The following is a 26,921-nucleotide window of genomic DNA, read 5'->3' as shown; positions in this document are numbered from 1 at the left end:
TCTATGGTATTTTATTACATTTTATTTTGTATGGTATTTTATTATATTTTATTTTCTATGGTATTTTATTATATTTTATTTTCTATGGTATTTTTATTACATTTTATTTTGTATGGTATTTTATTATATTTTATTTTCTATGGTATTTTATTATATTTTATTTTGTATGGTATTTTATTATATTTCATTTTTTATGGTATTTTATTATATTTTATTTTCTATGGTATTTTATTATATTTTATTTTCTGCTATTTTATTATATTTAACTTTTATGGTATTTTATTATATTTTACTTTCTATGGTATTTTATTATATATTATTTTCTGGGGTATTTTATTACATTTTATTTTGTATGGTATTTTATTATATTTTATTTTCTATGGTATTTTATTATATTTTATTTTCTATGGTATTTTATTACATTTTATTTTCTATGGTATTTTATTATATTTTATTTTCTATGGTATTTTATTATATTTTATTTTCTATGGTATTTTATTATATTTTATTTTCTATGGTATTTTATTACATTTTATTTTGTATGGTATTTTATTATATTTTATTTTGTATGGTATTTTATTATATTTTATTTTCTATGGTATTTTATTGCATTTTATTTTGTATGGTATTTTATTATATTTTATTTTCTATGGTATTTTATTATATTTTATTTTCTATGGTATTTTATTACATTTTATTTTGTATGGTATTTTATTATATTTTATTTTGTATGGTATTTTATTATATTTTATTTTCTATGGTATTTTATTACATTTTATTTTGTATGGTATTTTATTATATTTCATTTTCTATGGTATTTTATTATATTTTATTTTCTATGGTATTTTATTACATTTTATGTTCTATGGTATTTTATTATTTTATTTTCTATGATATTTTCTAATTTTATTTTCTATGGTATTTTATTATATTATTTTCTATGGTATTTAATCATATTTCATTTTCTATGGTATTTTATTATATTTTATTTTCTATGGTATTTCATTATATTTTATTTTCTTTGGTATTTTATTATATTATTTTCTACGGTATTTTTTTTATTATTTTCTATGGTATTTTTTATATTATTTTCTATAGAATTTTATTATATTATTTTCCATGGTATTTTATTATAATATTTTCTATGGTATTTAATTATATATTATTTTGTATGGTATTTTATTATATTTCATTTTATATGGTATTTTATTATATTTCATTTTCTACGGTATTTTATTATTTTATTTTGTACGGTATATTACATTTTCTATGGTATTTCATTATGTTTTACTTTCTATGCTATTTTATTATATTTTATTTTCTGTGGTATTTTATTATATTTTTTTCTATGATATTTTTTTTTCTATGGTATGTCATTATATTTTACTTTCTTTGGCATTAAATTGTATTCCATTTTATATGGTATTTTACTATATTTTATTTTCTATGGTATTTTTTTATATTAAATTTTCTATGGTAGCTTATTATATTTCATTTTCTGTGGTATTTTATTATATTATTATTTATTGTATTTCAGTATATTTTGCTTTCTAGGGTATTTAATTATATTTTATTTTCTATGGTATTTTATTATATTTAATTTTCTATGGTATTTCATTATATTTTACTTTCTATGGTATTCATTATATTTAATTGTCTGTGGTATTTTATTATATTTTATTTTATGGTATTTTCTCATATTTTATTTTCTATGGTATTTTATTATTTTGTTTTCTATGATATTTCATTATATCTATTTTCTTTTGTATTTTTTTATATTTGTTTTCGATGGTATTTTATTATATTTTATTTTCTATTGTATTTTTTATATTTTATTTCCTAGTTTATTATTTTATTTTTCATAGTATTTTATTACATTTTATGTTCTATGGTATTTTATTATATTTTATTTTCTATTGTATTTTATTATATTTATTTTCTATGGTATTTTATTATATTATTTTCTATGGTAATTTTGTATATTTTATTTTCTATTGTATTTTATTATATTTTATTTTTATGCTAATTTTGTATATTTTATTTTCTATTGTATCTTATTATATTTTAGTTTCTATTGTGTTTTATTTTATTTCCTATGGTATTTCATTATATTTTATTTTTATGCTATTTTTTTATATTATTTTCTATGATATTTTATATATTGTATTTTCTATTGTATTTTATTATATTTTATTTTCTATTTTATTATTATTTTATTTTCTATGGTATTTCATTATATTTTATTTTCTATTGTATCTTATTATATTTTATTTTCTATGCTATTTTCTTATATTTTATTTTCTATAGTATTTATTATTTTATTTTCTATGCTATTTTCTTATACCATAGAAAACATCTTATATCTGCACAAAATTAAATTATGTCCATTCATATTCTTGCTACGTATGGGCTGGTGCATTTACCACTAGTTCCTTTCTATTGGACAAGGTCCAAGAAAGAATCTTTAATCAAATATCCCGCACCGTCAACTAAGTTGCAACCCATGTCCCATAGTCACAATCTGCCAATCAAGGTCCGGGAAAGAATCTTTAATCTAACTAGACAGGATTGGAATGAACTAGTTACCTCGTGTCAAGAAAATCTTTTTGGTAAGGATTTTCCTGGGTTGTTTATTCACATTAAAGTACCATGAATACGTTCACTTCAATCAATACAGTTTAAATGTGATACGTTCAACTAATTTTTGAAATTATTCTAAAGAAAACATTTAAAAAATTTACAGTATACGCATGAAGTTTAATTAAATTCTCTTTCAAATTATTTCATCTCATTAAAAAACTCACCGACGCATTTTAAATATGTTTAATTTGTGGTGAAATCAACTATTACAATAATGAAGTGATCTATTAGCTATTAAGAATAAGAATTATTTTAACATTCGACTATTTAAAATAACAAGTGACTATATTTATGTTTTACGTATAAGATCCATTTTTATCCGCTAGCAATGGCGACTGCACTATTTTGTGTATGATTCATTTCGTACTCGATGAAAATTTTATGTCAAGTTTTAATTCTGTCAATCTTCTTCATATTTTTTTTTTTTTTTACAAAGATTTAATTTTTAAAAAAAAAGACGCGATTTAATCAGATTGGGGATTATAAGTTTGATCGAGGCAAATAAATATAAAACGAACGACATTTTTATTTTTTTTTAACTCTTTTGATCAAAGTCATAAGATTAAGAATCATTTGGCTTTGCACTTCTCATCGTAAGAGCTTTTACTTTGATAAAAAAATTACTACTAACATTTTAGAATGAGCTAAAAGCATCTAATCATGTTCATACGCAGTCGATTATATAAATTGATCTGATCTCGGTTTAAAATGAGAATTCAGTATATTTGAAAAATCCATCTTATTACTTTGTTTGAAAGGGATTATAGAACCATGTCGGAAAGTGTTAGATCATCGATAATATGGAAGAATAACTTACTTTGACGACATTAATGCCTGAATGAATGTTAAGAAAACGCTTCATCATCATCATCATCGTCATCATCACTATGAGGATGATCGTGGTGAAGTCACAAGAAAACAAGTTTAAAAATAAAATTAACTTTCGCTTGGTTATATGTTTTACGTACAGAGTTTTGTTACAATAGTCAACTAAACGAACAAATAGAGAAAAGTCTGTCGAGTTAGAACGAAAATAAATGGCGATGTTCCTGCAGCATCGTACAGCCAGTTTAGAGCTTCCATAATCGCTCAAAATTCGCAAATTAAAGAGAATGCTGGTAAAACACATCCTGTAAATATCACTAATCATGCAAAAGTGTAATATTCGACCAATATTTTGTTCTGGCTGTAATGACAGCACGTTACATAACTCGGCGGATTTTGCACTACGTTTGTTATTAATTAAAAAAAAACACTTTCAAATAAGTTATTCAATCATTATCGTAACATTCTTGGTGTACGCGCACTAGCTGTTACCAGTGATACATCACTGATTAGAAACGGTGTTTTTCTGATGTTTGAATGTTAAATAAGACCACATACATTTCTGAACCCTTACTCTTTCCAGTCGGTATGTGGATTATGCAATTCATCATCAACTTTTACATTATCTCAGGCTCTCTGCAATTACATTTTGTCTATAGTTTTTTTTTTTGAAAGAAACTGAATTTTTGCATTTATTATTATTATTATTATTATTATTATTATTATTATTATTATTATTATTATTATTATTATTATTATTATTATTATTATTAAGAAGAAGAAAGACAAAAGAAAACGAAAATGAGTTTATCGGCAGAACAACGGACAGGCAGTTATTTTCAAAGGCACACAAAAGGAAGCTGATATTGGGTTATTAATCAAGGTATGGCATATAACGGGAACAAAAGGACTGGATATGGATATTTAGAGTTATTTTAAGGGCATTTTGATCAATGGTGGTGAGTTTTGCGACAGTTCACGACAGAAACAACTGAGGGCAGTCTTGGTTTGATGGCAGTTATAAGTTGAAAACAGTTGCCAGTTGGAAAATATCGAAAAATCTTTAGGAGATCGAGATGAATTGATCAATCAACTGACGAACATAGCTTCGACAAAAAATTAAGATGTGGACCTTAACCGATGGTGTCACACACTAATTCAAAGTGCAACTAATAGTTGCAGAAATTATTGGAGTTTATGTTTTTGTAATTTTTTTTTTTTTTTTTTTTTTTTTATGTGTGATCCCGTGCCTCATCCATTCGGTAGCCAATAATGGGAGCGACGATGACGAGAAGATCATGGAAATGATGTTGGGGTTAGCGGTTGGCGAATGAAGAGGTAGCACGGTGAATTTTCACAATAATAATAATAATAATAATAATAATAAGAAGAAGAAGAAGAAGAAGAAGAAGAAGAAGAAGAAGAAGAAGAAATATTCATTAAAGATTTCGGATTTAAACGGTACGTCGAAATTAAACGTTATAAAGGTATTCTTCCTCTACTGAATTGGAGGATAGAGACATCAGTTTGTGACGTAATCTACTTTGCATGGTTATTCCCATAAAGCTTGACACAATCCACGGTATCAGGTTACACTCCATATCTTCGTTTTAATAGATATTGTCACACAATATGAACGAAAAAAATCCCCAGAAGCTTAAAGAAGGGGGTTACTTCGAAAAAAGAACCATCCATTGTAAAATGATTAAACTGAGATTCCGAGTATTAGGGGTAAAATAGAAAAGGTTGATTTAAGAGGCAGTAAATGTAACAATTTTCCTCTTTTGTGCTACATGTTCAATGTTTAAAGAAAAGAAGTAAAGAAGGTTTTGATCATCGTCCTATAAATAGTTGTGTTGCTTGTATAGTTGTCTGTGAATGAACTCGCAAAATGATTGGGAAAATCATTTATGTAGATCGAGAAGATGGTTGGACCTAAAATGGATCTTAAGGAACGTTGATATTTTTGCCTGAAACATTTGTAACCCTATTCTATTTATTTAAATCAAGATGCCATTACCGGTATATATATATATATACATATGCATGTGTATAGGTTTTGCGGTACATATTGATAAATGATTTTAAATAAAAGAGGGAATTACCATTCCACTACTTTTTCAACCAGTATTTCATCAGAAGAAATCCTTCATATACATACCAATGACATTATTTATTGGATTTACTAATTATTTATTTAAATAACGCGTATTCCCCATCACACTTTAACTTTCATTTAAATACATATACACACACACGTATATATACATATATATATATATATATATATATATATATATATATATATGTATATATATATATGTATATATATATACACCGAACCTGAATATACATATTTATCAGATTTACTCATAACTAATTTAATATCGACGACTGTTGTAACGGATGTACACCAGCTTACAAATAACGCGCCTAAATTCATCCCATACCCATACACATGCATATATATATATATATATATATACATACATATATATATACATATATACATGTATATATACGCATATATATATATATATATATATATACCCCCACACTCATCCATATATATTCATATGTGTGGGTATGGGATTAATAACTTGGTATACATCCGTTGCAATAGTCGTCGATATTAAATTTGATTTAGTAGATTTAGTAAATAAGTATGCATATATTCAGGTTTGGTATATATTACACCCTTAAATATATATATATATATATATATTTGTGTGTGTGTGTGTGTGTGTGTGTGTGTGTGTGTGTTTGTGTGTGTAATCCAATAGAGTGTTCTATAAAAACTTGAGTATAAAATATTCAGGTTTTCCAAAAGTTATGAAAGTCTCTTGATACTATGGCGTAATGATTAAAACGGATTCTGGCAAAGATATTTCCCGGCAGTCATCCGTCATGTCCTTTGTCAGTCATGTTAGACATTTATATGTAAGGCATAACTGGCGACGATATGACGCATAAAACGCACTCGTTGGTTATTAGCTAAAATCCATTTTAGTCGTGAAATTGTGGTATCATGAGACAGTCAAAATTTCTCTAAAAATCTTAAATATATAAATGCATATATATATATGTGTGTGTGTGTGTGTGTGTGTGTGTGTGTGTGTGTGTGTGTGTGTGTGTGTGTGTGTGTACTAGCTGTATACGCCCGGCCACGCCTTACCGTGGTTGAGTCTGGTTGAGGCAAGTATTAGATTGATTTGTATCGCACAGACACACGTACATACACAAATACACACGCAGACACATACAGTCACACACACAAACGCGCACACGCGCACACATGCGCACACACGCGCACACATGCACACACGTACACATACGCAACCACACACACGCACACAGATGTAACCACACGTACACACAAGAAACATACACGCGCGCACAAGCACACACGCACACACATACGCACACACACGGACGTGCACACGCACGCACACACGCACACACTATGCAAATAGTAAGTAATAGACAGTTTAAAGGCTCCAAAATCACACATAAGGATATGTTGAGGTATATAAACTGTCAATTTCTGGTTATGATTAAATGTTAGAGTCAAGCAATATAGTTCACTGTATAAGTGAAAAATCCGAGTTTCGGCTATATATTCGCTTAATTCATTTTTTTTGTTGTTTTTGTTTTTAGTGATTAAAGAAATAATTTTAGTCAATCGTACTTGAAAAAAGAAAAATGTATCTAGCTTATAAAAAAATGGAATAATGGCTTATCAGCATGTGCCGTTGTGTCGATAAACATTATTTTATAACACAATATACGATCTATGTAAACAGAAAATATTCAGCACGGTAGCGTAATTATGTAAGAACAATTATTTAGCGTATAAAGAAAGAATTTTAGTTAATCGTACTTTAAAAAAGAAAGATTTATTTAGTTTTAAAAAGGATGAAATAATGGCTTATTAGCATATGCTGATATGCTGAAAAAATAGTATTAAATAACATGTACGACCTATGTAAACACAAAAGATTTAACACGGTAGCCTAGCTATATAAGAACAAAGTCTACTGTATATTTAATGTAAAAAATTAAAGAATTCTTGGCATGAACATGCCTCGATGTGTCGCAGTTGGTTATGTATTTATTTGTTTCATTTTATTTAAAACGAATTGCCTCTTGTAGAGCGAAACGCCATATTTGAAAAATTCTGGAGCGTTCGTTTCTGTAATATGATTTAGATTCTGGAATGAACGAAATGTCAGCGCTCAGCCAATGAGATTTTCCGGAATGGAAGAAGAGATAATTTATTATTTTTGAATTGGGAAATGGAAAAATCATGATATTTCTATGAGTATACGATCCAATTAATACGGGTGGAGTCCCATATCTGTTGAAAGTGCAGAATTCCTTCCGGTGATGGGTGGATGCAGTAGGAGGAATAGGAACTACTTCCTCTAAAGATGTTGGGATTTTGATGATATTGCTCCTAGGATTAAATATAAGATTTTATTATAACTACTAAATGTATCTAAAAAGGCGTTCTAAAGTTACATTAAATAGTGACTAGATATAATAAATTTGTATGTGGCGTCTATTGTTGCAAAACTGCGGTACTTTGGTCCCGGGCGGAATTTCTGCAATCAAAATATTATATAGGAGATATTTATATATATTTGTGGGAGTGTTTTTATAGGCTTTGAATTATAATTTGAAATGTTTTTTTTTTTAATTTCAGAATATTTTATTGTGTTGTTTTAAAGTTCTCTTGAAACACACACACACACATGTGACATGAAAATAAACTGGAATCTTAGGAAGATCTCCATCATTCCAGTAATCATGGGAGCAACTGGACTTATGAAAAAGAATTTTTTTTTAATACCTGGCACATATACCCGGTGAATCAAGTGCAAGAGAGATTCAAACAATTGCGCTTAAAGGGACGGTCAGAATCTTAAAAAGATTTTTCGGTTGGATCATCTGAGCTAGCAGGTGAACGTTTACCATTCGGTAAGATGCCTTATCCACAACTTGAACAAACTGGTAAGAAAAATTATATATATATATATATATATATATATATATATATATATATATATATATATAAAAAGAAAACATATTTTAATTATTTATCCAGATAGAAAAAGTGTCGTTATCGAAACTATAGATTGAATAAAATGTTTAATTTTTTTTTATTTATTCTCGTGTCTATTCTTTATAATTCGTAAATTAATTGATATTTTTGATACAACGGAATCCAATTAATTCATGTTTATTATTTACTAGCATGGGTGCCCGGCGTTGCTCGGGTGTTTGGAGGTGTATGCTGAGCAAAAAAAAAGCGATCATTTTTTTTTAGATTTGACCCCTATTATGACCCCTTAACATTTATTCTTTTGGACTCAAATCGACTTATTAAGTTAGATCCATGTGCAAGATACCTATATCTAAAATGTTAAGTGTTTATACCCCAAATTGTCGGAGGAGTTTGGAAGAGTTCTCAAAGGTCAAATCCTTGAACTTTGACCCCTTAACAGCCAAATTTCTGGCCTAAAACCGATCACATAGATTTCCTCAAATCTCAGTACCCTGTATATCAAATTTCGAGTCTGTAGACTGAAAGTTAACACAGTTTTGCGAAGGAAAATGTACACAGACACACAAACACACAGACAGGTTCACTTTTATAGATAGATAGATTGTTTAAGAGACTAACGGAGAAATAGAAAGTTCTTTTTTGCTCTGTTTCTTTCGAATATCTTTTTACATAACATTTTGTTTACTTCTTTCTTTGCTGAATAACTGATGCACGTCGAAATTACTATGATTTCCTTTCTTTTAAAGTAATCTCTGTTCATGTCCCAATTCAAATTTATAGTTTATTGTGTCTTCTTTTTCATTTTACTTTTATTATTCGTTTTTTTTTTGTTGTTGTATTTGTTTCACTCAAGTTGTCGACTAATTCACGTGCTTTTAATTTGAAAGAAAACACTTTTTTTTCAGCTACTTTTTAAACGAAACTTGTGTCACACAAAGGATGTTTTTATTTTCGTGCGTTGCAATTTCAAAATTGATCGTGACACGTGATGTGACATTCTGCAAATTCCTCGTGAAAATGTTTTCTTGCTCACGATATATTAAATAGAACAAAAAAGCCATTTTTGTGTAAAAAATAAGGAAGAAAGAATAAAAAAAAGAAAGAAAAACTTAAATAATAAATTAGAAATTGCCCCGGAATGTGTCGAACGCATCTGAAATTTATTTGTAATTAATATTTTTAAAAATTAAAGAGAAGACGATCTGATTTTATTTCTCTCTCTCTCTCTCTCTCTCTCTCTCTCTCTCTCTCTCTCTCTCTCTTTCTCACTCTCTCTTATTTTATTCATTTACTTTTAATTTTACGCACATACACAGATATGTCCTAGTAGGACTACCCGGCGTTGCTCGTGCCATAAAAAATAGGATTAGTTAAAGAGTATATAATATCTTTATATTAAAACTTCTTTTTATCTACCTCGGTAAACACGTTTATCTTTCTTTTTTCCCCCTTTCGTGTCTCTCCTTCCATTTCCTTTACTGCATATTTCTCTTTCGTCCTCTTTCCGGTTTTATTGTATTGATATTATTATCAATAATGAGTTGTTAAGTTCGCACATTACGCTTTGAAAAAGACTAAATACAATTTTTAAAGGCCAAACTACTTTTTTTTTTTTTAAATGGTTATATTTGCGAAATATGGCTTTATCTATTCTTTACTTGATCCGATAATTGTTGTAATGGTGTTGTAATGATGTAAGAAAAGAACTCGTAGTAATTTACACGAGCAGCAGTTCTTCATCCAAGACAGAAGTCAGTGAAACCTTATGGAAAATGGAATAATTGAAAGAAACAGGGTAAAACATTATCTGTAAAAGGGACAGAACTGAAGGGGTAAAAATTAAAGATTGTCTCATACAGTGTGATTTTATTGTTTGTGTTAAACTATGTAGCACAGTGTAACTTTTTGAGTACGTATTAATTTATCTAGTTTGGGTCAGTTCTATATTTAAAGTACAATATTATTTTCATGGAAATGTTAATAAACTCATATTTGCTGCATTTTATTGATTTTTCTGTCAAAAAAAATGTGTTTTGCGTTATCCAAAAAAATATAAGCTTTATCAAAACATATTTGTTCATTAAATATATTTCTCATTTCGTGGAATTTCCACAGGTCCTGCTAATAATAATAATAATAATAATAATAATAATAATAATAATAATAATAATAATAATAATAATAATAATAATAATAATAATATGGATCGACTACAAAAAAGCGTACGACAGGATCCCCCAAGCATGGATAATAGAATGCCTAAAAATGTATAAAATACCAAGCAGGATCACCAACGTAATAGAAAATGCAATGAAAACATGGAGACTGGAATTGACAGCTGATGGACAACACATAACAGAAATTAACATACAAAGAGGCATCTTCCAAGGAGACTCGCTATCACCACTGCTGTTCATCATAGCCATGATGCCCTTGAACAGTATTCTGAGAAAGTGCCAAGCCGGATACAAGTTCTCCAATACAGAGGAAAAAATGAACCACCTGATGTACATCGACGATCTGAAACTTTTTGCAAGGACCGAAAAGGAGCTAGAGACACTAATTAATACTACCAGAATCTTCAGCCAAGATATCCAAATGGAATTTGGAATGGAAAAGTGCGCACAACTAGTTATAAGAAAGAGAAAACTAGAAACGACAGAAGGCATTGAACTTCCCAATCAAACAGAAATAAGGGCACTAGGGAAACAAGACGACTATAAATACTTGGGAATTCTGGAAACGGACACCATCAGAGCAACAGAAATGAAAGAGAAAATTGGAAAGGAATACCTCAGGAGAACAAGAAAACTCCTGGAAACGAAATTATATGGCAGAAACCTAATAAAAGGTATAAATACATGGGCAGTATCACTAGTAAGACACTCTGGACCGTTTATAGCGTGGACAAAAGAAGAACTGAGACAACTCGACCAGAAAACCAGGAAACTCATGACCATGCATAATGCAGTACACCCAAAGGACGATATTGACAGACTCTACGTGAAAGAGAAAGACGGTGGGAGGGGACTGATCTCTATAGAAGACTGTGTGAAGGACAAGACAAAAGCCTAGAAAAATACATAATGCAAAACACTGAAAGAATAATTATGGCAGCGAGAGGCACTGAAAAAAAAAACAGAAAACAGAGAGACAAACGACAAAACGAGAAAAGAGAAGTGGGAAGAGAAACAACTCCACGGAAGATTCATAAGAATGACAAAGGATGAGAATAAGGAAAACACCTGGACATGGATGCGAAAAGGATATATAAACCGAGAAACTTCATCTCTAATAACTGCAGCACAAGATAACTCGATAAGAACCAACCATATCAAAGCAAGAATCGATAAACCACAAGAAAACAGCAAATGCAGACTATGTGGACAAAGAGACGAAACGATGAACCATATAGTAAGCGAATGCAGCAAACTTGCCCAAAAGGAATACAAAAACAGGCATGACCAAGTGGGGAGGGTGGTACACTGGGAATTGTGTAAACGACTGCATTTTGAGCGTACAGACAAATGGTACAAGCATAAACCTGCAACAGCACTCGAAAACGAGAACCACAAAATCCTATGGGATATGGACATACAGACGGACAAACCCATCCAAGCAAGAAGACCAGACGTCGTAATAATTAACAAGAAAGAAAAATCCTGTCTAATCGTGGACTTTGCTGTCCCAGCTGATCACAGGGTGAGTATGAAAGAAAAGGAGAAACGAAGCAAATACACAGAGCTAGCCAGAGAGTTAAAAGTGATTTGGATGATGAAGAAAGTCAAAATAGTACCGATAATAGTAGGAGCACTAGGAACAATCCCGAAAATCTTCGAAAAAAGAATGTCAGAAATTGGAATCAGAGGAATAACTGCAAAAGTACAACGACTAACGATAATGAAAACGACTGAAATATTAAGGAAAACCCTTGAATGCGGAGAATAATACATGACAATATAACGAATAAGCGTTACAGGGAATGAAGAACACCGAAACTGCATATTTACAAGTTCTACACCACCACCCCCATCATGCACTGCCTCCATTGTTTCATCACCGATCCCCCCAAAAAAAAAATGATACCAAAGGGCCGAGAAGGGTCAATAAGGACTAAAAGACCGAGGAGCGAGCGCCAACCAGACCTCGGCTGGACAAGCGCAAAGAGAACCGGGACCTTGGGGAGGCTGAGTGCCACTCAAATTCCAGCATAAACCAATGGCCACCACCAGCGAGAAATCAATGGTAAGCGGCTGTTGCGATGATGCAAATTCATTTGCAAATGCTATCGAAGGAGGTGGAGAGGTCTGGACGTCTGGGGAGACTTGTTGTCACTCAGCTTCCAGAGAATACCACAGGTTTCCAATCAGATCGTTTGTTGACTTGTGTGAAAGCTCCATGTGAGCCAATAATAATAATACTTTAACTTATTCTCATGAACTTTCAGTTTTAAACTTATTGCTCCCGAGCAACATCATGTTTCTCCCACCTCCCTTTTAAAATTATAATGCAATTTATATTTGTACTAATGTAGTTTCTCGTGCAAGGAGTTTTTTATTCTCTCCGTTTTACTTAATAATATGCTGAAACTTATATTTGTTCTGATATATTCCTGGAAAAAACTAAGGATCACACCTCCACTTTCTCCATCAAATATATATGAAATGTACTAGCATATTATTACTGTCTAGGATATTGAACATCTACTTAATCAGCATATACGACTTACCCATGTAACACTGTGTTATTATAGGGTGGCCAAGAAGTCTCTCAATGATCACTTGAATAGATTCGTTATTTATTTGAACATAATATGACGAAGACAATTTGTTACGAAAAAAAATGAAAAAAGTATTGAGCCTTATTTGATTCGATATCCACATTTAAGTGCAGTATTGTATTATAAAACCCACCTGCTCTATCTATAGTATTGAGTAAATTGTGATTTATCATCTAGTACATTTCAAGTATTCCACTGTATTATGATATACATCTGCACTATCTAGGGTATTGAGCACTATTAAATTCAGCACATATAAATGTATTGCATCCACGTATCTTAATCGCAAAATAAAGGAAATTTTTGCATGTATTTGAGCGATATAAAGGAACAAATGTTGATTAACAGTTGATTTAAATATGTGCAATGCATTCAAAACTGTAAATATTACAGAAAAAACAATTACTCTTTCTTTGTCAAAAAGCAAAGAATATGAAGGGAACATATAGCTTTTTGCTTTTCCTGTGAATGTTTTGTAGTTTTCACATTCAATATGTGATTTTTCTGACAAAGTGGTGATGTTGTTTGCTGGATTTACTATTGCTTGGATTATGTATTAAGTAGAGAGTTTCTATCTTTTCCTATTATATATCATAATTAAACTGTCAATATAATTAGTTCATATATCTTTACAATCAATAATATAATACTAAACACAAAATCAAAAACAAAAATTAATACGCAAATCAGTAAAAAATAACCAACATTTTATGTTATTCTCGCATACACAGTAGTAGTAGTAGCAGTAGTAGTAGTAGTAGCAGTAGTAGTAGTAGTAGTACCAACATTAGTCAGAATAATAAACCGTCCTTTAAAATAAAGTTAAATTTTAAATGTACTTTTGATTTAATTGAAAGTTAAATAATTGTTTACTAGCAAGGAGATCCGACGTTGTCCGGGATTGAATGATGGTCAACGAACGTTTCACAATCCCATATTTTTCTTGTTATCGAAATCGGTGAAATTTATTTTTCGATCAAATCGATTGATTGATTACTAGAGTTGGTGCCCCATCACGGTGCACCGGGAGGAAGCTTCACGTGTCTTCTCTAATTGACTTGGTCCACAAGACATTGTAGTTTACATTGCACTGTACAGAACTTACTATTAGTTTTATAAAATTATTTTTACATATAATGGTTTGAATTGTAGTTTAAAATGGAAATGTCAAGTATCATAGTTCAATTGTGCTTTAAACAGAAATATTAATTTCGAACACGCCCCTGTCATATCAAATAACCTACTGTTGATTTTATATGTCTAACCTTTCTGCCTATGCGGTGATAAAGACTGGAATTTAAGTTTAAAATGAAAAGGTCAAGTATCATGGTTCAATTCTGCTTTAAACATAAACTTTCATTTCGAGCGTGTGTTTGCCATACCAAAGAACTACTAATGATTTTATATTCTTGGCCTCTTTTTGTTTGAAATAAAACTTCTCGAGTGCACTTGTGATGTTAGGCTGTTAACTTTGGTCAAAATAGCCTGTTCCTTCTTTCATCAGATTTTTTCGATTATCGATTATCGATACTTATCGAAGACATTACAATACAAAACCTATTGAAGAACACTGCCAAATACATTAAGTACATTAATGTAAAATGTAATGAAAATCGGCACAGCCGCTGCGGGGTCTATAGAAAACGAATACACACAAACAGACAAAGTTCCTTTTATATAATAGTAGAGATACAAAGACGAATATAAATGGCAATAAACTCACTCTGTTTCGAAATAGTTGTCCCAAAACAATTTTCATGTTGTTCCAAAATACTTGTTCCGTTAGATAGAAAAGGACAAAAAATATATAATTAATTTCCATACTCAACAGTAAATGAGTATTTATTTATCTCTTCTGTAGGATTCGAACCTGGCATGTCGATGTTTGCAGTCGAGGTCCATAAACAGTCAAAATTAATAGCAGAAATAACTGGAGAAGGTCGACTTGAACAAAATCATTTTTTGTTGCAACTCATCAGAAATAGAAATGAATACGTCAAGTTTTTCGTTTCTGCCAAGCTTTTATTAAACATGTATCGGAGTTTATAGCTGTTATCGTCGTCAAATAAATTGTTCAATTGCTAACTGCAAACTTTAAAAAAGAAAAAGTAAAAAAACATTGTTATGCTTCACCTTCTGAAATTTATTGAGGCTTTCTTCCACTGCTTCAATGAACTGGTCAACATCATTTGGATGTCGAATTGATAGAATTTAATTAAAATAGCCTAGATCAAGCACATTAAAATCAGGACTATTTCGAGTGTGTCAGCGAAAACCACGATCAATAATTTCCATCACTCTTTATCGGTGCCTAAACCTAAACATAGATTCTATGAACAACGTTTCTTTCCTAGAACTGCCCGCCTGTTGAACTCTGTTTCGATTGTCTGCTCTTGTTGAACCGTCCTCTTAAATAATATAATTATTCCAAATTTTCACTATTAATGAGTACTACGCAATTGTCGTAATGACTACCGTGCACACATTAACTCTTATCTTTTAATCTCTTCCGAGCCTAAATAAGTGGTGACCCTTTTGTAAAAAAAAAAACACTTTCTGCAGCTAAGTTTAATGCTGGATCGTTTGATTGAATATGGGGATAAGCAATGTCCCACTGTATCTTGATAAGTTTTGAGCAGAAGAAATACATTTCTCCCGAATATAAATCCAAACTTTCCCTCTATAAATTAGTGACAATCCTCTTTGGGTACCGAATCGCTGCATTTAGTTACCAATGTTCCTGTAGATCGGTTTCTATTGTTACGCTTCGCTACCTCTCTGTGAATAAATGGCAACATTTTAAATTTACCGTAAAAATAAGACTTGAGTTTCGCATCCCAAAGTGACCGAGCTACAGCTGCTAGAAACATAACCCTGGGACAAAATTGTTTGACTTTTTTTTTAATGCGTTTGCTTTGAAATAAAATTTACTTATGTTTTTCGTCATTTAGAATCATTTTTTGTCGATATATACATCATCCGCTATTCTTATCTAAACGTTTAAGGCAAACTTGAACACGATCAATTTTATTTTTATCAGTTAAAAAACGTTTCACCACATTTGAGTGGAGTCGAATTTCATCTGCTTTTCTCTTACTATACAGCGTTGTCATCAGGGTCCCACTCGTAGCAGCAGCAGCAGCAGCAGATTCCAGAGTACTTCTCTTTCGTAAAGAAATGCAGGGAAATTGATTCAGTTGCAATCTGAAGTCTTTCATCTTTCGTTCAGGATGATATTTACAACTTGAAATGTTCATCGGTACTAATTTAGAGGTTGAACTTTGTATAGTTTTGGGCCATAATCTGCCAATCATGTGGCTTTTAAATCTTGAATTTATTTACAACCTGTCTAATTGCACCACGCTCCAGGTCAGCAATACTTGCAACACAGCATTACATTCATCGTTTGTAAATTCACGCTTCTCGAAAGTTTGTTTTTTTTTTTTTTACATAGGCATAACCACTTATCAAGACCCAGAGACCACTCGAGGATAAGAGTGTACAGTAGTCAAAAAGACAATATAGTAATCGTTAGTAATGGAAATTCGGTAAATTTGTTAACAAGTGAAACGGCTCATCAAGAACTTGTTTACGTTGTACTTGAAGACAACTATATTGTAGTCAGTTGGAGTTGGAAAGCAGGAAAACGGAAGACAATTCCACAGGCGTGCAGTTCTAAGAAAGAAGCTTTGTTCATGGAATCTACGTTTAGGTTTAGGTACAAATAAAGAGTGAGGGGAAATTTTTGATAGTGTTTTCAGCTACACGAGTTTTTATTGTGAAAGTTTGGCCAGGGGGACCATAGATTGAAGCTCAGTCGAACACTTTCTATGAAAATAACGATAAAGTAGAGACAAACTCGCAATCTCTTCTGTGAGAAAGAGGTTGCAGCGAAGAGAAAAGGACATCTCCTACGAGGCTGCGAAGTCTATTTTGAACTCTATCAAGGCAGAACAAGTTATTTCTGCTAATTGGCTTCTCTTGTCCAATCATCATATCTTGCGAGCGGATGGCCTGTAAAAATATAATTTCATGGATATAATCTGCGCGTCAAATTATTTTAATTGAATAAGCTAATATCAATACTTAAGGAACACTAATGCTAACTTGTTAATATAAACGACAAGCAATTTGAGTAAAAGTTAGTAGATTCCACATGAGATTTCCGGCTACGAAACAACTATTTCAGTATAGAGAGAGTAAAAATTATAATATTATAAAACATATATGTAATAAGACGATCAACTTAAACGCACGTCTGGTTGATTTAACAGTTTAATTTCGTTTAATTTACCATTAAACATGCAACGAATAAACAAATATTTATGGTGTTCTTGTTTCCCTTACAAAAACGTCACCTGTCAGTGTATCACTTCCGGAATACACAAGTAATGCTTACGTTGCGTTGTGGATCTTAAATATTCTGATATAGGCGGGGGGGAGGGGTCTTCTTCACTAGGTGTCTGACTGTTTTTGTTTGAATGAGGTATAGTGAGGTTCGGTCTTAGGATGTGAACATTGACAGGCATGAACTCGTTTATCAGTAGGGCTTCATGCGAATGGAGTATTGCTGATCGGTTGAGGTGCTACTACTAGGGTATGCCGATAACTGTCCTCGACTATAACATAAACAGTCTTCTCTCAAAAGAGATGCTTTTCCTATCCTTTCAGCCTTGTTCTCAAACTTTCTAGCGTGAAAAAACAACTAAACACTTCGTGTCAGTGTATTCAGTTTTGTTGAAAAAAGTTACTACTTCGTTTGTATAATGTTCACTGGTATTGGATTTTAATAATAATAATAATAATAATAATAATAACAATAATAATAATAATGATAATAATAATAATAATAATAATAATAATAATAATAATAATAATAATAAAACATAAGCCAGCAAAAGTACTTGAAAATGAGAATCACAAAATTCAATGGGACATGGACATATAAACTGATAAACCCATCCAAGCAAGAAGACCGGATGTCGTAATAATTAACAAGAAAGAAAAATCCTGTCAAATTGTAGACTTTGTTGTTCCAGCTGACCACAGGGTAAATATAAAAAAATAGGAGAAACGGAGCAAATACACAGAGCTAACCAGAGAGCTGAAAGGGATATGGAAGATGAAAAAAATCAAAATAATACCTATAATAGTAGGAGCACTAGGAACATTTCCGAAAAACTTTGAAAAAAATGGGAGAAATTGGAATCAGAGGAATGACTGAAAAAATACAACAAACAACAATATTTAAAACAGCAGAAATATTAAGGAACCCCCTTGAATATGGAGACTAACACACATAAACCACAATCACAGACCAGACAAACTGCTACAGAGAAAAAACATGAAACGCTACATAGAACCAAGAACATTGAAGCTGCATACCTATAAGTTCTCTAACCCCAACCCATCCCCATCACCACATCACTGCCCCCCGCCAAAAAAATGAGTGAGACCAAATAGCCAAGAAGTCAAGAAGGAAGGAAAGACCGAGTAGTAAGCGCTGACCAGACCTCCACTGTATAAATGCGAAGAGAACTGGAGCCTTGGGGAGGCTTATTGCCACTCAAGTTTCAGTAAAGACCAATGGCCGCTGCCAACAAGAAATAAATAGCAATCAGTTGTTGCTATAATGCAAATTTATTTGCAAATGTTATCGGAAGAGGTGGAGAGTACTGTAAAATCTGAGGAGACTTGTTGTCACACAGGTTCCAGAGAACACCACAGGCTGTATTCAAGGATATATTTGATGACCTGTGTGAAAGCTACTTGTGGGCCAATAATATAAATAAAACCCCAGAAAGTGGAGACGAACACCACACTTATACAGGAAAAAACTGGACACAAAACACGCAACAGATGTAAAACACAAAGAAACGTTGCATAAAATCATAAAAACTGAAACGGTATAATTGTAAGGTACCTCATGCGACCTTGCGTTCCGGGCTTCCCCTTTTCTCTGTGTGTGTGTGTGTGTGTGTGTGTGTGTGTGTGTGTGTGTGTGTGTGTGTGTGTGTGTGTGTGTGTGTGTGTGAGAGAGAGAGAGAGAGAGAGAGAGAGTATAAACTGTCACCACACTGCCACCACACCAAATAAGTGAGAAGGGTAAAGGAGGATGGAAAAACCGAGGAGAGAAAGCACTAGCCAGACCTTCGCTGGATGAGTGCAAATAGGACTGGCAACTTATTGCCCCCAAATCCCAAATGGTAAGCGGTTGTTACGATAACGCAAATTCTTTTGCAAAAGTTATCGAAAGAGGCGGAGAGTACTGGAAATCTGGGGAGACTTGTTGTCACTCAGACCCTAGAGAACACAACAAGTTGAAATTTTTCAACAAAGAGAAACTTTTTGATTTTGATGATGACCAGTGTGACTACTCCTAGTGAGTAAATAATAATAATAATAATAATAATAATAATAATAATAATAATAATGATAATATTATTATTAATAATAATAACAATAATAACAACAATAATAATAACGTAGATTCTATGAACAAAGCTTCTTTCTTAGAACTACACGCCTGTGGAACTATGTTCCGTCTGCCTGCTTCCCACCTTACTACAACCTGGATGTCTTCAAGTCCAACGTAAACAAATTCCTGATGAACCTCCCCCTTAAGTAGACACTTTATTAAATCTCCATACTAACATACTGTACTTACAATAACCCTTATCCCTGAGTGGCTTCCGGGCCTTGATAAGTGGTGACCACATTCTAAAAAAAAAATATTGATAATGAAAATAATAATGATAACAATAATAACAATAATAATATTAAAAATAAAAATAATAATCATAGTAATAACAATAATAACAATAATAATATTAAAAATAAAATAATAATAATAATAATAATAATGATAATAATGATAATAATAATGATAATAATAACAACAACAATGATAATAATAATAATAATAATAATAATAATAATAATAATAATAATAATAATAATAATAATAATAATAATAATAAACAGATCCCATGTTTTTACTGCATTTTGGTTTTATTTTCTCACTGACAAGGAAACCAATCCAAACGCCGCTTCTGTAAGGTTTCTTGTCTTTTGAATCGACATGTTTGGGGAAAAAATATCCCCCCAAGTAATTATTTTTCCACCGGTATTTTTTTGGTGCTAAATTCTTCTTATTAAAATTCTTTATTTTGACTCCATCTCTGCCAAATATAATATTAATTCCAGTCAGTGGTTAAATGCAAATGTATGTAAAATACCCCCCGGCCCAAGGGGGGAAAATCGGTAACTATAACTGACGGTATCACGTCGAATCCACAATATAAATACATTCGTAAATATGGGAGGGGAATTTATCTTCAATTATCTCTAATTTCGAATTATAACCACGGACTTATACTAAGTAAATATTAATAAGTCCTTTGAACCTCGTTGTTATATATATATATATATATATATATATATATATATATATATATATATATATATATATTAATTTATTTATTTATTTATTTTTGTTCATGTCCCATATGTGTGTGTGATAGTGCACGATACCTCCTGTCTACATGGGAGCGTTACACTATCCCTGCAGCAGAACCACAGGTAAAACAACTCTGGCCCCGGTGTTGCCACAAACACCAAAATATGAAAAATATCAATTACAAATAATCCAAACCGTGGGAGCCAGAAGAAAAATCTGGGTGTCATGATCTGCAGGTGCTCCTTCGGTAGCCAGCCTGGGGGACCCCGTCGTCATCCTGCGAATGTTGGCCAACATTCTAATTTCAGAAACTCAAATAACATGGACGCTGAACTGGTAAGTATAACCTCTAATTTCAGGGAACAAAAAGATACCGAACAAAAACAGCACAGCCATGGTAACCATCAAAAGGAAAAAAACAAAGAAAGAAATGGACAACAAAAGAGAATAGACTCGTAATCGAATGCTACTATAGAAGTCATCCTAAATATAGATATGACGGTTATCGGAAATGAATGAAAGAACTATGGGACCTAACCAGTGACTTCCATACGACAGAATAAAGAATTGCGGACCAAGCAAGACTGATACTCAAGAAAGGTTTGCTCTCTAAACAAGAACTAACAGAAATACAGCGAAAAATAAATGATGAAACTGAACAAGAAGCGTCCTCCAACGGAACCGCACGTAGAGCAACACCACAAGTTGAAGCCTCACAAGTAAAAACACCAAAGGCCGAGGACCAACAAAGAACGAAGTCCACAAACGTTGAAACCGAGAACGATGAAACAGAACTAACAGAGAATTAAGCAAAAGAATACATAAAATAATACAGCTGATGAACGAGGAAAAAACAAAGCTCCCATCGTTAAGGAACCAAGAGCAGAAGAAACTAAAAACAGAAACAGAGGAGGTTAACAAGCTCCTCCCACATATCCCAATAAATACAATCACAGACTTAAACAACCTGATTTACGCATGCGCCAAAATGGTAAGTATGAACCTCAAATCAGAAAAACAACCGGGGACAAGCGGACCGACAATACCTGGATGGGAAATAAAACTAGAAACCCAAATACACAAACATAAAAGAGAAGCCAAAATGATCAACAGGAAGAAAGCAATGTGGAGAAAACGGAACATTGGAAATGTAACTGACAGGGAGAGGCTAAACAAGAAGCATGAAGAACTGGACCAAAAAATAAAAGCAAAAGAAGCGAGATTGAGACGATATAGATATAAATCTGAACAATTCAAAATAAAACAACATTTGAAACTAATGAAAGCCAATTCTACCAAAAAGTGAACGAAGGAAAAACAACAACAGAACAACCAAGTCCGACAGAAACAAAAATCTACTGGAGTAAAATATGGGAAGAGCGACGAGATCACAATAGAAATGCCGAATTGCTGAAAGACACGAAAGAAGAGTTACAAAAAATAGAAGGAACAGTGAATGAAATCAACAAGGAAACCCTAAAGAAAACCATAGGAAAAATGGCAAACTGGAGAACACCAGGGCACGACGGGATACATACATACTGGTTCAAAAAGTTCACCACCTTACACGAACGGCTAGCCCAAAGCCTGAGAAGATGTGTACAGGAAGCAAGTGTACCAGATTGGATGACAAAAGGTAGAACCACACTGCTACAGAAGGAGACGGAGAAAGGAACTGTCCTTAGCAACTATAGGCCTATCACGTGCTTACCAACTATGTGGAAGATACTGACAGCGCAACTGAGGGAACAAATCTACCACTCCCTGAATACCTGTGGACTCATCCCTGAAGAGCAGAAAGGGTGCCAAAAAGGGAAAAGAGGAACACATGACCTGTTATATATAGATAAAAAGATCATAAAGGAGGTAAAAAGGAAGAGAAAGAATTTAGCCATGGTATGGATCGACTACAAAAAAGCGTACGACAGGATCCCCCAAGCACGGATAATAGAATGCTTAAAAATGTATAAAATACCGAGCGGGATCACCAACGTAATAGAAAATGCAATGAAAACATGGAGACTGGAACTGACAGTCGATGGACCACATAACAGAAATTAACATACAAAGAGGCATCTTTTAAGGAGACTCCCTATCACCACTACTGTTCATCATAGCCATGATGCCCTTGAACAGTATTCTGAGAAAGTGCCAAGCCGGATACAAGTTCTCCAATACAGAGGAAAAAATGAACCACCTGATGTACATGGACGATCTGAAACTTTTTGCAAGGACCGAAAAGGAGCTAGAGACACTAATTAACACTACCAGAATCTTCAGCCAAGATATCCAAATGGAATTTGGAATGGAAAAGTGCGCACAACTAGTTATAAGAAAGGGAAAACTGGAAACGACAGAAGGCATGGAACTACCCAACCAAACAGAAATGAGGGCACTAAGAGAACAAGACGACTATAAATACTTGGGAATTCTGGAAGCGGACACCATCAGAGCAATAGAAATGAAAGAGAAAATTGGAAAGGAATACCTCAGGAGAACAAGAAAACTCCTGGAAACGAAATTATATGGCAGAAACCTTATAAAAGGTATAAATACATAGGCAGTATCACTAGTAAGATACTCTGGACCGTTTATAGGGGGTACAAAAGAAGAACTGAGACAACTCGACCAGAAAACCAGGAAACTCATGACCATGCATAATGCACTACACCCAAAGGACGATACTGACAGACTCTACGTGAACAGGAAAGACGGCGGGAGTGGACTGATCTCTATAGAAGACTGTGTGAAGGATACAAAAAAAGAACTAGAAAAATGCATAATACAAAACACTGAAAGGATAATTATGGCAGCGAGAGACACCGAAAAAAACAACAAAACAGAAAACAGAGAGACAAACGACAAAACGAGAAAAGAGAAATAGGAAGAGAAACAACTCCACGGAAGAATGACAAAAGATGAGAATAACGAAAACACCTGGACATGAATGCGAAAAGGGCATATAAACCGAGAAACTTAATCTCTAATAACTGCAGCACAAGATAATAATAATAATAATAATAATAATAATAATAATAATAATAATAATAATAATAATAATCTATGTCATTCACATGCGCTTCCGTTTTAAAGTTATTGCTTTCGAGCAACACCAAATTTCTGCCTCCTCCCTTTTAAAATATCTTTATGTTTTAATGTATTCCCAGGCAACTCCGAGTTCCTTAATTTTTAATGTTAATTATTAATTAACGTTGTCTTTAATATAAAAAAATTATTCTTTCAAATTCTATAAATATATTTGCTTTTAACGTATAAATCAGCAAATTTTCGTTCGTGATTTTTACATTGATTTTTAACCAAAATATTTGCAAACGCTTTTACGGAATTTCATTTGTCTACCGTTTTGAAAAATTGGATGCAAACTTTTAAAAACCAAAAAGGAGATAATTTTTTAAAATATTTAATTATTAAGTAATGATTTTTACATGCTTAACGTATTAAAGAAATATTAATCGCAATGTTACCATTTTAATTTAAAACATAAATAGCAAATAATCTTCTCCTGCCATTTTTCTATGAATTGGACTTTTTTTTATTGTATGAACTGGAAATTCTGCATCAATCGATATTAATCAAAAAATATATTTAAAAATTATTGAACATTGTAAGAGTTTTTACAATGTTTGTATTTTTTTGGAGGACAAACTTTTAATTCTATGTTTCATCATCAATCATTTTAAGCAAATATTTAATTTGATTCAATAAATTTGTTAAACAAAAACGTTGACATAAATATCGAATAGAATTACGTGTTGTACATATAAAACACTTTTTGGCGATAAAAAATAACTTTGAATAAATGTTTATTCAGCGTAAAGTATATTTTCTAGCTTAATACGACAAGAATAGTTTATGACTGGATAATCATACAAATACACATACTATATGTCCACACAGACACAGATATATACATAAGTAAATAAGAATATATATATATATATATATATATATATATATATATATATATATATATATATATATATATATATATAGGGTATGATTCCATTTCCGTTTGATGAAAACCGTTTTTCTTTTTTCTTTTTTTCTTTTTTTTTTTTTTTTTTTTGCAGACCATCTACTAGTTAGATATACTAATCCCAAGAGCGATAGGAGCCTTCTATCATGTTTAAAAGTCACATAATGTTCAGTGAGTGTGTGTGTGTGTGTGTGTGTGTGTGCGTGTGTGTGTGTGTGTGTGTGTACACAGTGGAATGATAAATATACACACACACACATATGTGTGTGTTTTTGATTAAAATATATAAGCAAATAATAAAGTGTTTTAGATAGCTCAATAGTACAAAATTAGAGCTATATTTTTTAGTGTAGTACTTTACCAGGAATATACACTCGTTTCGAATGGAATTCTTTATTTAATTCACGGGAGTATTGTTCTTTCAACCATGATTGAGTAGAAGTTCTACATAATTCGCAGTTGTATTTTTGGGTCGCCAGTATTGAGAACTGGACCATCAATTCTCAGGAATGTAACTTTTAATAGTGAATTTCACTACATACTCTATCCACTACGGGTCCTTGTGGACAGTCATGATTCTTTCCATAAGGGGGCTTGACTCGCACAGTCACTCCTGAATACTGATGTTATGTGGATTACATTTTTTTTTAATTTTTCAGACAGGCCTTTCATGTATGGTATTACAAACTGTAGTAAGTTTTCTAGTTATGTTATTTGGTAGTTGGTCCAAATTTTTTAACTGATGCCATGCTCCTGTATGGTCGTGTCGCTCAAGGGTTTCTCTCTGTTCATCTACTCTAGATATGTATTGCTGTTAGATATTGATTTTGCAATGTAGTAGACAACAGATGATTCCTTTCTTTACAATATATGGATGGTGGAATTTTAAAGTTCAATACTCTCCTGGACTATAGACTTTTGTCATTTATTTGAATATGCTCCGTAGTTATATATATATATATATATATATATATATATATATATATATATATATAATTGAATAAGCATATTTTCCCATATATAGAGAGAGAGAGCATATTTTCCCGTGTAGAGAGAGAGAGAGAGAGAGAGAGAGAGAGAGAAATGGGGAGAGGGAGAGCGAGGACGGAAGCGTGCGTTGTATAGTTGTATATACTCAATTCTGTGCGTGGATGTTTATGTGAGCGTAAATATATTGATGGTTTACGTCTTGCCGGTTATTCTAACGATAACTCAGCTCTAATTTCTAATTCCGTAAAAGACATTATGCACGTCTTCCGTGCTCCATTAATAATGCACACTTAATCTTTTTATTCATCATTTACTCGTGCTTCGTTCGTTGAATGAACGATCACTTTTACCAATTAATTTTAATCTGCTCTTATTCGAAGGCTTAATGCGATCCGAGGTTGAAAAATGAGAACAAGTTTAGATGCAACTGAACTAGGGTAGAAAAAAAAAGAAAACAAAAATAATTGAACGATAATTTATTCCGTAAGAATCACCATGAGGAAATTAATATTGCCCACACAAATCTATTTATCCGTCTTACATTTAATATTATATATTCTGATCATTTGCATACGAATACGCCATTTCTAGCAACTTTGGCTTAAATATCAACCCGTTTTTTGTTTGCATTTTTTAACCATGAATCTTTTTTTTTTTCCATAACCAAAATCTATTCAATTATTTCCTAAGCATCTATTTCATTTTGTATTTAGCTATTGAAAAAACGGATGTTTCTGGAAATTGTTTTACTTTCATTTTTTCTTCGGCCATTTTTTTAATTATATCGATTTTTGTAGTTATCAAAATATAAGTCTTGTAAATTAAAAGAGTTAGTCACATCTTTGGAAACTTTTTGGTCGTAGTGATATCTGAATAAATTTAATGGCCAAATATGCTTTTTAATAAATAAAAACATTTGTCTTAAATGTGTTTTTTTCTGTGATGTACGATAAAACGGGCATTATTAAATTCAAATAAAATAAAATAAACTAGCTATGTACAATAGCGTAAATATACTTTAACATCCTCCGTTCCCAGTGGAGTTTAAAGTCAACATGGATTGTAAATAGAAAGACATTTGTTCATCTTATGAATATATAAAAGATAAGGTTTGCTTACATCAAAGGATTTGTGTTGTTCCTTTAGATAAAACAGGCATCTT

This window comes from Euprymna scolopes, chromosome 31 (genome assembly GCF_053919585.1).
Source record: "Euprymna scolopes isolate OS-2025 chromosome 31, ASM5391958v1, whole genome shotgun sequence".
NCBI classification, from domain to species: domain Eukaryota; kingdom Metazoa; phylum Mollusca; class Cephalopoda; order Sepiida; family Sepiolidae; genus Euprymna; species Euprymna scolopes.
The sequence above is the reverse complement of the archived record's forward strand: the minus strand, read 5'-3'. Positions refer to the sequence as shown.